This window comes from Mercenaria mercenaria, chromosome 9 (genome assembly GCF_021730395.1).
Source record: "Mercenaria mercenaria strain notata chromosome 9, MADL_Memer_1, whole genome shotgun sequence".
NCBI classification, from domain to species: Eukaryota; Metazoa; Mollusca; class Bivalvia; order Venerida; family Veneridae; genus Mercenaria; species Mercenaria mercenaria.
Genome location: NC_069369.1, coordinates 31,088,022 through 31,101,404, shown reverse-complemented (window position 1 = coordinate 31,101,404; position 13,383 = coordinate 31,088,022).

Genomic DNA, 13,383 nt, shown 5'->3' with positions numbered 1-13,383 from the left:
CTTAGCTTTGTCTCAAATATATCTTGTCAACATCTTTCCCAGCACAGGCACGTGTCCAGGTGGGGGGCCAGGGGGCCCCCCCCCCCCCCCCCCCAGCTGGCTGGCTAGTTACGATTTTTATTACTATGGGCCCCTCAATTAACAAATTTATACACCAGCGCAACTGGCTTGATTTGACAGCAATACACAGGCTAAAGAGCCATAAAACCGTGTCCGGTAGTGGAAATTAGCCCCAGGTATGTCACAGGTAAAAGTTTATCTGTGCATGCTTCATTGATCGCTTGATCGGTATTGATTGGGTAGTGGAGAAAATATTATGTTTTTTACTCTTTGGAAGTGTTATAAAATTATCAGAACATTGTTGGTTTTGTTAAGTAAATCTTAAAATGAATCTGAAAATTGAAACATTATGATGGTTTTATTTTGTATTTACATTAAGACACATTCCCCAAATTTATTAAATTGATAGATATTTATCCTATCGTTTTATTTTACAACAATTATGAATTTGAAACTACTGTATCAATTTTACTCTTTTGGGTCCAATAACCTTACTTAAAAGCTCTCATAGTTTTAAAAGTAGTCTCTCAGTAAATCTTACAAAACGCATCTAAAACTCGTTACTTATGAGGGGTTTTATACATAAAAATATCATTTAATATGTGCTGTGATGTTTATAGTTTGTACAGTCAAAGAAGTATAAAATACACATCTATTCAGGCCCGTGTGCAGGATTTGATTGCTGGGGGGCCCAACCTGGGGTGGGTTCGGGAGGGGTATCCCCTCCCGACTGCGAAATTTTTTTAATATGGCACATGAATAGATGCATTTTCCTGCTACCTGAAACACCTTTAAGGATGCATGAATGTATCATATATTTAAGGAAAAGTGTACTTTTTAATCATTTCATCAAGCCTTTTTCAATGTATGTATGATTGTAAAGTCACAGTGTATGGACTTATTTTACTGTATGATACCCAGTTGAGAAAAATGCTGAAGTTTTAAGATGATTATTAAGAAGACTAGCTCCTAGACTGATAATTTTTTTCACATTTTTATGATTTCATGTAGTGAACTGAGCCAGTCTATATACTATGTCCAATATTACAATTTTAACATCAGTCCTCTTAGAAAATCTCTAGAATAGACTGGCTTTTGTCTCTATGAACATAAAAAAGAAAAAAAAAGTCATAGAAATATCGTAATTATCAGTCTAGTGGCTAGTCTAATTATTAAGGGTATCCTATTTGCAAAATGGCCAAATGTTTTTAGATTTCCAACAAAACAAACGAAGTATTATGACAATTACTATTTACATCATAGATTTCAAATGACAATGAACTCTTAACTGTACCAAAGATCTATAAAAATAAATAGATGTGTATTTTATACTTCTTTGACTGTACAAACTATAACATCACAGCACATATTAAATGATATTTTTATGTTTAAAACCCCTCATATAAGTAACGAGTTTTAGATGCGTTTTGTGAGATTTACTGAGAAACTACTTTTAAAACTATAAGAGTTTTTAAGTAAGGTTATTGGACCCAAAAGAGTAAAATTGATACAGTAGTTTCAAATTCATAACTGTTGTAAAATAAAAAGATAGGATAAATATCTATCAATTTAATAAATTTGGGGAATGTGCCTTAATGTAGAAACAAAATACAACCATCATAATGTTACAATTTTCAGATTCATTTTAAGATTTACTTAACAAAACCAACAATGTTCTGATCATTTTATAACACTTCCAAAGAGTAAAAAACATAATAGTTTCTCCACTACCCATTCAAGTACCGATCAAGCGATCAATGAAACATGCACAGATAAACTTTTACCTATGACATGCCTGGGGCTAATTTCCACTACCGGACACGGTTTTATGGCTCTTTAGCCTGTGTATATCTGTCAAATCAAGCTAGTTGCGCTGGTATATAAATTTGTTAATTGAGGGGCCCATAGTAATAAAAATCGTAACTAGGCAGCCAGCTGGGGGGGGGGGGGGGGGCCCTGGCCCCATGGCCCCCCACCTGGACACGTGCCTGCTATTTATTTTTATAGATCTTTGGTACAGTTAAGAGTTCATTGTCATTTGAAATCTATGATGTAAATAGTGATTGTCATAATACTTCGTTTTGTTTTGTTGAAAATCTAAAAACATTTGACCATTTAGCAAACAGGATACCCTTAATAATTAGACTAGCCACTAGACTGATAATTACGATATTTCTATGATTTTTTTGATTTTTTTTATGTTCATAGAGACAAAAGCCTGTCTATTCTAGAGATTTTCTAAGAGGACTGATGTTAAAATTGTAATACTGGACATAGTATATAGACTGGCTCAGTTCACCACATGAAATCATAAAAATGTGAAAAAAAATATCATAGTCTAGGAGCTAGTCTTCTTAATAATCATCTTAAAACTTCAACATTTTTTTCAGCTGGGTATCATACAGAAAAATAAGTCCATACACTGTGACTGTACAATCATACATACATTGAAAAGGCTTGATGAAATGATTAAAAAGTAGACTTTTCCTTAAATATATGATACATTCATGCATCCTTAAAGGTGTTTCAGGTAGCAGGAAAATGCATCTATTCATGTGCCATATTAAAAAAATTTTGCAATCGGGAGGGGTATCCCCTCCCGAACCCACCCAAGGTTGGCCCCCCCCCCCCCAACAAACAAATCCTGCACACGGGCCTGCAGAAGATTTTTATTATGTCGTACAATTCCTCAGCTGTGTCTCATGCGTCCACTTATTTCCCATGTGATTCTTATCATGCCTATCAGTTCCTCAGCTGTGTTCTATATTGTAATAATGTGGGCCGGGGTTCGAATCCAGGTTCAGACACTGAACATTTATGTGATGCTCTTGAGCGTCTCCAACCTAACTAAGACGCCTGTACTTGTTCTCCAAGGAAAGACGGGTTCGCGTGTAGCGGTGCTATACACCGGGTACGTCAAAGAACTTGACTGTCTATTAGCAAATAGCTAGGCTAAGTTATGAAATAATGCTTTCCTATTTCATCTACTTGTTGACATATAATAATCGAAATAATATATTGCACAACCATGTTGTCATTATAATGCAATGTATATGTTTTACTCGGGCTACGTCCTCGTGAAATTATTCCGCAGGCGTATTGTGATTGGTTTAGATATTCTATAGTTTATGAATATTACGGTTTTAATGATAAACAAAACATGCTTGTAAATCCATACCAATCTGACTAAAGTACTTGATCTTCTAAACGAAGATCTGAGAACGACCCATTCACATTCGTCTTCTGTATATTTTGGATTTCCAGTATTGCTATTTTTATTTTATCCAATCAGACGACATGTTCGAATGTCAAAGAGTAAGAAAAATGTGCAGTTATTCCAGGGCTCGAACCCAGGACCCCTCGCTTACAAAGCAAGTGGCTTACCGACTGAGCTAACCGGCTATCTGATACATTATGACATAAGAATTGTAAATATCAAAAGTCAAGGCTACAGGTAGATTTGCAAGATGTTGTAAGTTAGGCTCTGATTGGCTAGCGAAAGGGTTGTCAGAACGAGGCAATGAATAGGTCGTTTTCAGATCCTATGCGTAGCGTAATAGGATATGTACTTTAGTCAGATTGAATCCATACATACGTATCTTTATCAGCGATATTCATGAATAACTGCATGAAATTCACGCGAGTTTCCTAGAATAAATGAAATGACCTTTATTAAGTCATTTATTAGGAATACTAAACAGAAAATAGTCATTATAACGATTCCCGACCAGCCAAGACACTTTGATGACGTCCTGTCATCTGCTGCTGAAGAGAGCTTCCGTCTGGTGCTAGACAGTTGTGACCTATCAACCGTCAAGTTTCTTATTATATCATTTACAACTTCGTCAAGGCTCCTGTCACTTTCTTCATCTTCTTCGCATACACAAAAAGCTTGATCATCTGTAAAAAAAAAACGGTGTCTGTCAAGTGTATCAATGTAAAACTAATGACTGAAGGGATTTTTAAAAAAAGTTTGCTTAAATCTTCGCCATAGCATAACCACTTGTCGGGCTCCAGGCCGTCGTAATTATCTCCTAGTTCAAGATCAAACTTAGGAACAAATTGCTTAATCTACAACTTATCAGCAATGCCAGATACCCAGGGGTCAAGACCACATTAAAGTAGAGCACTAGTAATGACAACTGGAAAATGATGTATTCTTCGTATATGCTACTGCGACATTCTCCGGTTTTTGTGGAATGCCATGCGTGGAAATTGCCGAGTGTCATCCAAATAAAGATAATCCGAATTTGAGTTCACATTTCAAGTTGCACAAAAGAATTATCATTGACACCCTTACAAATAATGCATGTATGACAAATACAAACAAACAAGAGGGTCATGGTGACCCTGGATCGCTCACCCGAGTATGAGCTACATAGACAAGTGTAAGACATCAGGTAAAAAAGTCAAATATAATTAAGCATTGAAATCTTTTCCCAGTTGTGTGAACATGTTTCAAATGTCAAACTGATGCTAAAATAGTAAGAAAGTAGGTCAGTAGGTCACATTCATGGTCACTGAAAGTCAGTTTTAAGATCGGTGTGTAAAACTGTATATGTCATCCAAATTTTAAGGCTGTATCTTAAAATAAAAGTAGGTCAGTAGGTCAAGGTCACAGTCAAGTGACCTCTAATTACTTGGGGTCATCATGTAATTATAATTAAACAGTCTAGGAAAAATGATCAGATAATTTTTGAAAATTTTTTTCCTATATAACTCATATAAAAAGTGACACCTGGGGCATAATTTGAATAATCTTGTTAGAGAACCACTAGGCAATGCTACATACCAAATATCAAAGGCCTAAGCCTTGAACTTTCAGACAAGAAGATTTTACAAGTTTTTTCCTATATAAGTCTATGTAAAACTTGGGACCCCCGGGGCGGGGCCCCTTTTCATCCCAAGGCAATAATTTGAACAAATTTGGTAGAGGACCACAAGGCAATGCTACATTTAAAATATCAAAGGCCTAGGTCTTGTTGTTTCAGACAAGAAGATCTTTAAAGTTTTTTCCTACATAAGTCTATGTAAAACTTGGGACCCCCGGGACAGGGTCTTTTTTCACCCCAGGGACATAATTTGAACACTCTTCATAGAGGGCCATTAGATGATGTCACACGCCAAATATCGAGGCTCTATGCCTTTCGGTTTTGGACAAGAACATTTTTTAAGTTTTTTCCTTTCGGTTGCAATGGCAACAAGAGTTCTACGTGGAATTCAATTCTTTGAACAATTTTGAAAGGGAACTACCCAAGGATCACTCCTGTGAAGTTTGGTGCAAATCTGCGAAGTGGTTTTGAAGAAGATGATTTTTTTAGAAAATGTTGACGGACGCACGACGGACGACGGACATCGAGCGATCACAAAAGCTCACCTTGAGCCTTTGGTTCAGGTGAGCTAAAAACGTTTTTGAACAAATTCTTTTCAATGATTATTATTAAATTTCTTGCGTGTTTTTTTTTTTACAGTGAGTTATATGCATGCATTAAATAAAAAAATCTCTGCACAAAGTTATTGATCGGTCAAAAAAAGTCGGACGGATGAATTAGAGACGACAATTTATATATGTCACCCTCCGTTGGCATAGAAATATATAAAATTGACCTTTCCTTCCCCTGAAGTATTAAGTATGTTCTTAAATCAACTTACCGAGGCAACAAACCGGAGTTGGATACCAACTACCATTCGACTGACATATAGCTGTAGAAGTGAGCGATGTATAACCATAGTCACATATGACGTCATGAACACTGCCTTCCGTTGTATTATGGGATATCGTATTTCCGTTTGATATATTCAATGTACCACAATCTGCAATAGTTAATGTCTTTGAAACAGTTTGAAAAGAGATTTAAAGAAAAAAAATATCTTGAAAATGTTAAAAACTCCTTTTATGAGTCATTCTTCTAGATTATATACCCTATAGTTTACAGTTTCGACCATTTGCTTTTTTACGTCAGAAGGTAACTTGAATGACGTCTTCGGACGTTTTTTGTCTAAGACATCAGCAACTAAATTTATTTGAGATTGTTACGGTATACAGTTCTAGGACTGTGTTTAGAGCAATATAATCATAAAAATCAAAAGCTTTTCAGTTTCCTGTTTTGGAGTTTTTAAGTTGCCATTATTTAAAATTTGCATGGCGAATCCCGGATTACATTTGTAATTGGTTATCTTATATATACAAATATATTTTACCAGCAGTACCAGATATCAAAGAAATTTCAGTGTACTTTTTGATATACACAATGATTAGATGTGAAAGTTTATTACAAAATATTAGATATTAACAGGAATACAGATTTCAAGTAGCCCGCCACCCCCATCCGTCCCTTAAAATTGGGACATATTAAGCTAATTTTACGCATGCATTTCTGGCATTCTAATAAATCTTGAGGATGTAACCGAGTATGATATTCCTGGGTTAATTACGGTAGATGCCTGTAAATGGTTTACTTATCGCAGCTCCAGTGATCTTCCTAAAATACTGAATAATAAGTTTCTAATTAATCACAGTGGTAAATCAGCTGAATTTCAATTATTACTTATCTTATGCAAAAGGGAGATAATTTTAAAATTAAAAAAGTAAAATTTCGCTGTAATGCTACTGCAAATTAGTATGTTTTTCTAATTCAGTCAATGATTTTCTTTATATTACGATGAAAACCTGCATCATTTTTAGATCAGCCATGCTATTTTTGGGCTATTTACTGTTTCAATGAAATAAGCGATAATTTGTACAAGGAATATATGAATTTAACTTAAAAATGATGAGAATGCAGTCTTAATCAAAAACCGTAATCACAAATGTAATAAAGGAATTTATGTTCTCTTGAGAAATAAATCTGTTATTTTTCAGTAGGTACGCATGTAGGGATAATACACGTTTTTTTGTGTATTAACGTCTGCAGAAGCCCGCGGGATTGTTTGTGACCGAGACCGAAGGTCGAGGTCACAAACATATCCCAAGGCCTTCTGCAGGCGTTGATACACAAAACAAACGTGTACTGTCGCTATTCTTGCATAAAAAAAAACATTACACGACGACTAAATGCATTGTTTTCATATGTGATGACTTGACGATTCCGGTACATTTTTTATTTTCCATTCTTGTTGTTCTTGGAAACGGTAAACATGTTTTAAATATCCATAACCGGTGCACACATAACAACAACACTACTAAAAGCGTGTTTTGAAGGTTTTTGAGCATCTTATTTTTATTTTTTAGTTATTACAAACGTTACATTACACATAATTTTGCATATAACTAAAAAAAAATTGATAAACAGGAACACAAGTATTTTAAGAATAACAACTTTACATTCGAATTATTTTGAGTACGAACAAACAGAGTACGGATGAGTACGAAGCTAGTGACTAGCTTTCGAGGTTTATTATATGAATTCTGCGAACAAACAGGTAAAAACTAACCGACTGATACTAACAAAAATCATTGATATAATAACTAAAAACGGGCAATAGCACAAGTTACACGCGATACTTATTTATTCACAGTTATTTACAATAACTGAACAGACGCTTTGTAAAGGGAGTAAACTCTAAGAGAAGCTAGTGCGTACATTGATGGGGGCAGTACGTTTGGGGATGGAAACTGATACAGCTAAACATACTATAGATTACATTGTATCTATAATGCTACAAGAAGAGGTTATTATGGAAGAAACAAGATGCAGATGCCAAATATCAGTCTGCGCAGAAATACATACATATATATGTCCCTGGCAAAGCATTTCAAAAATAAAAAAATCATGTATTAACAGCACGTGAATTGCCTTGTTTGCACACGATTTTTCTCCCGTTTAAACATGGGCGGATCCAGTGAAAAAAGTAGTTTTTATGCAAGAATGAGCTATAATGTCTGCTTCTGTTACTCTAATCCAGTCCATATAATATAACGTGCCTCGATTAATCGCTTTCACGCACGAGTGGTTCACGGGTTGGGTCGTTTTGATCAATTTTATATTTCAAACCGGTTCATTCCTTCACAAATAACTAAGCAGGCAAGTCGACACTTCATGTATGAAAATACCCACCATCCTCACCCTAACAATCTTTGGAAAAATTCTGCTGTCGTGTTATATATTTTTCAGCGCCAGTACACCAGGTCATGCCACATACTGCCACACCGGTATACAGTGCCTTTTACGGATAAAGACAATTATTCCTTCCAAGAAGTCAAACGTTCGCCACCATGTATATGAAGGCTTCATTATGGATTGTTTAAGACATTGCTCATGCATATGAAAGTGTTTCATCTACGAAATTCAGCGTTTTTTTTCAGCTTATTTAAGTATTTATCTATATTTTTAATTTTCCAAATGTTAAGACCTGTATCATGTCCAATTTTCATTTAATACCAGAAAAACGAATGTTATAGATCAAGGAAGTCGGGGGGGTGTAGACACCTTTCTGTTTGCAGCATTTGGACATCACTACCTCCCCCCTCCACCCTCCAAATTAAGATAAATAACTAAAAGATGAGGGTAAAAAAGATATATAAATTGGAGTTAGGGGTTAGGCAGCCGGTTCGCAGTTTCTCGACTTCCCTTTGAAATAGTCCTGTTAACAAAATGAAATAGATTCAGCGAAACTTTAAGGTTGTGTAAGAAAAGAAACTGTTTGTTTTTATTCAGTAAAGAAAATATTTTATTTTGTAGAATATGATAATTATGTTGTATCAAGTAAACACGCGGGCAGCAGCGGACTTGTTTATTTTGCTGCAAAATATCATCTTCTTAAGAGCAAAAAAAAAAAAAAAATATCATTTTAAAGACTTAAATTTTAATTGTTAGTCGTGACTTTTGTTCACTTCGTGGCTGATATATTGCTGCATAAACATGGCAAAAATATGGTATCTATTCGGCAGTTTTATTCTAATTATATATTCTCTTGCACATGCACCGGATTCATATTTTTGTTTCCTTTAAATCCATTATAATGATGTTGAGAATTCGTTGAGCATCTTGGCCTCGGAATTTCGGCAGCTGGATTTGCTAGCAGAATTTGCAATTTTGCATTCTCCTTCCATCGTCTAGTATATGTGTACTTATCATAAATTTAGAGCTTCGGCATCATAGCGTTGCCTATTTTGTTTCTATGCTAGAAATCTATCATTTCATGCTTCTTTTCATGATACTTCTATCTCATACAATATGCCATGATATTTCATTAATTTGTAATGATATTATAATAATAAAAGTCACGGCCTTATCACATTCAATCAGCATTTGTTATTTATTGTCAATAGCTAGAAGCGACAGACTGCTCTTACTGATATATGGTTAAAATCTAGGTCAGTTCTCGTCATGTCGTCATGTTTAAAACCACATGTCTCTCAGAGTGCGGGCGAGTCTGTCGCTTCTTATTTTCATGTCCTACGGATAAAATAAACATATTACAAAATTGATATTTAAAACTTAAATAAAAGTGACAAATCAGAGTTTTAAGTGTATATCCCAACAGCCGGCAACAGTTGCAAAAATATTGCAAAACATCCAAATAGGTGACGCACAATACAATACAATACAATCAAGATTTGAAAGTGCGCATGCCAAAACGGAAACGGAAATTAGCAATTTGCGTACGCACCTGTTACTACTCGTGGGTATTCACAAATGTACGACAAATCAGTTCTCTCGTTGATATAAGCTGTATTCCAGTAACCCGAGCTGATCATGTATACATAATGGTCGGATTGCGTACCGTTCCGTTCTATCACTGATGCTGCAAAATAGATATAATCAAATAATTAGACCAAAAACAAAAAACAAACAAACAAACAAAAATGCATTTGCATATCCTTTTTGTTTGACATGCTCTCTCCTCCTTCCTATCTCTCATGTTCCCTCCCATCCCACTTTTTCTGAAAAATGTCAAAATCGCAGACGGAGAATACATGTATAATTTGCCACCTCGATAGCCTAGTGGTAGAGTGTCCGCTTCGAGTGCGGGAGGTCGTGGGTTCGATCCCCGGTCGCGTCATACCAAAGACGTGAAAAATGGTACCAGTAGCTCCCATGCTTGACGCTCAGCCTTAAAAGGGAAACTGGCTTCTCTTCTCTCATACCCTCGTGCCGACTGATCCCATTAGGAATGAGATGTCGAGAGTGATTAATATAAATTGTAGAACTTGCTTCACAATCGACCTAAACTAAATTATGTATAAACTAATTTGCCGATTTTCGTTACGGGTCTGCTGTCTTACATATAACAACGAATATTTAAATCATCGGTATTCCCTCATATTACTCTTTTGAAAGGTTTATATTAAAGGCACAGAATCGCAATGAACAAGTGTTAGTAGCTGGAAAAAAGACACATACAGGCTCCTGTCTCGCGTGTTCTTTTAAGTGAAAAGCGTAACGTAAAACACATTACAGCCATATTTATCCACCTTTTCTGTGACGAATCCCCTAATTTCGCTGTGTTTCTACGAAAGCTATGGACGGTGTAATTTCTACTCTTTCAATCATATAATTATATAAATATGTTTTATTCCTTTTTTGATCGACATCATGCCTGGCGTCTCGGCGACAGGGCGGCCTGGCAGATTCGTTCATGTTGCTTGGCTGCCAGCTTCAGCAGATTGCTTCGGCATTGGTTACACAAATAATTTTTACCGTGTGTGACATGGCTGGTTAAATACTCCTCAGTGATAGAGTCACCATCCATCCATTGGAACGGAATAGTCCCGCCTCCTTCAGGCCTGTATAAACCAATCCACATTTGCACTCCTCTACAATATAATATATTTTAAGTTCATGTCGGAATATCAGATCGAAATGTAGCTGATATTTTCACAATTTTCAGTGGTAAGAACTTATAATAGTTAAAATATGAAAGTAAAACAAATCATTCATATTGCTTCAATTAATATTTATTATAAAAAAATGCGCTTGTAAGTCTATGATCGGTATTGATGGACTTGCCGAAATAAGGATGAACAAGGAAAAAAAAAGAAAGATTTCTTACTTGCAAACATACGGTGGTATGTTTAGGACATGGGCTTATTTAAATCGAACGTTCGGCATAATAATTATGTCCAGATAAAATTTCATGCTCTAGAAATAAATTGCCAAGCGCTTGATATAAGATGTTGCATGCTCGAAATATGATGTCATGCGCTCAAAATAAGATGTCCGATGTGTTGAAGATAATATATTTTATGATCGAGATAAGATGCCGTGCGCTCGAGATTAGGTGGTGCACTATCGAGATAAATGTGTGCGCTCGAGATAAGGTGTCGTACGATCGAGATAAGATGTCGTGCGCTCGAGAAAAGATACCATACACTCGAGGTAAGATTTCGAGCGCCTGACATCTTATCTTGCTCACACGACATCTTATCACGAACGCACGACATATTATTTCGAACGCGCGAAAACAATTGATCATAAAAAAATATGTCTGCCCTAAACATAATATCGTACAAACAGTACAAAATTTAAAATATTTCAAATACATGTAATGTGGGCCGGATGAGTGCCACCTCTTAGAGTGCTGATATAAAGAATGTGGAAACTGTCATTCAAATTTTTGAAAGTCTGGCACTGTGTCATGCACCATAATGCCGTCCGCAAGTAAGAAGTTAGTAATACAGATGGATGTACTGGTAAAGAAATTACCCATAATTTATGTTGTATATGTAATCGTTAATCTGGTCCGTTTTCGGCATCGCTAACATCCCCCCTGTACTCGAGCACATTGACGTTGATGCAGTTGTGTTCCCAGCGACCAGCTGATAGCACTTGTCTCCGGAAAGGTACGGTGCTTCTGCATTACAACCTGTTAAAAGAGTAGATATTCACGTAAGTGTCAACATGACATTCTACCTTTGTTACCACTTTTAAATCGACTATCCGAAGAATAGGTATTTAGCTATTAGACTAGCCCATGCGTCGGCGTCCCGATTTTGTTATGTTTTTTATGTAAGCTGGTATCTCAGTAACCACTTGTGGGAAAGGATTGAAACTTTACACACTTATTCACTGTGAAGAACTGACTTACATCGCACAGATCCAATAACTTTTATTCTTTTTTTTTTACAAAATAATGTCCCTTGTTCGACTTACATTAAATTTTATTCAATTGACAAAGCTTTTGAATAGTCGAGCGTTGCTGTCCTCCGACAGCTCTTGTTGATTCATACTATTGTTCTCAATTCTTGTCAACAAACCTTATTCACGACGTTTATGGCAGTTTTGAGATAGGGTACTCATGGTGCCTTTTGACATAAAATTAACATTTTTATGTGTTTTAACTTTACTATGTATTAGGTTTACAAGATGTTTAAGTTTAACTCTCGGTTAAATAGATCTGCCGAGGATTTTCTACATCTGAAGTAAATACACATGTATAATGATAAAATATTCTAGTCAAAGCTGGACTTTTGGAAATGTGTGTCATTCCAGCAATTAAAGTTAGCTAGCGCTTTTAGTTTTCAACATGCATCTTTAATGACAAACGCGTTTTCAATATTTCAAAAAATTGCTGTCAAGAAAACAGAAAGAAGTTAACCTTTTGTGTATGTCTGGCAAACGTATTGGTGAGTTGTAGAACAATCTTCATTTCTCCACCCATCTTTGTCTGTGGATACGCAAAAGGCGTTTACCGTAGTTGTACCTTTGCCAGCGCTTTTGCCGGCATTCTTTTCCTTACCAGATCTCTTCTTTCTCGACTTACTTGGGTGCCCTAAATGAATGAAAGCCGCAAAAAATAAAACGAACTGAATCAAATTAAAATGTTGTATCCCAGTAAAAGACACTCTGCAGTTTTTTTTTATAATACGTCTGTTTTATTATTGTGCAATCAACAATACGCTATGAATGTTAGATATTGCACGCTATTTCTTCAAGCGAAATTATCTTTTTGTACAGTCGAGCTTATTACTAAAGTTAAGATTTTTCTAACCAGTTTTCCAGGATGTAACACCCGTGTCAGCGAGATCTACATAGTCTTGCCACACCCAATGGTTCACTGTTTCATTAGCAACCAGGCCGATCCATACTTCTTCGTGGTCGCCGGTCCTGAATCAATTAAAAATAGTTTATACAAGATAACTCTTGTCTTGCTCGAAATGAAATGTCATCATTTTGATTTTATGCGATGCAAAAAACTTTTTTTATCGAAAGGTATATAGGTTTTATTGAACCAATTATTCCTAATTTTCTTTGTCATCTTTGATTTTCAGCAAATCATTTTTCAGAAGGTCATTTTTATAGTATATATTTCGATTTTCACTGCATGACATTTAATACACAATCAATTTGTATATAAAACTTAAATACAATTGATGAGGAT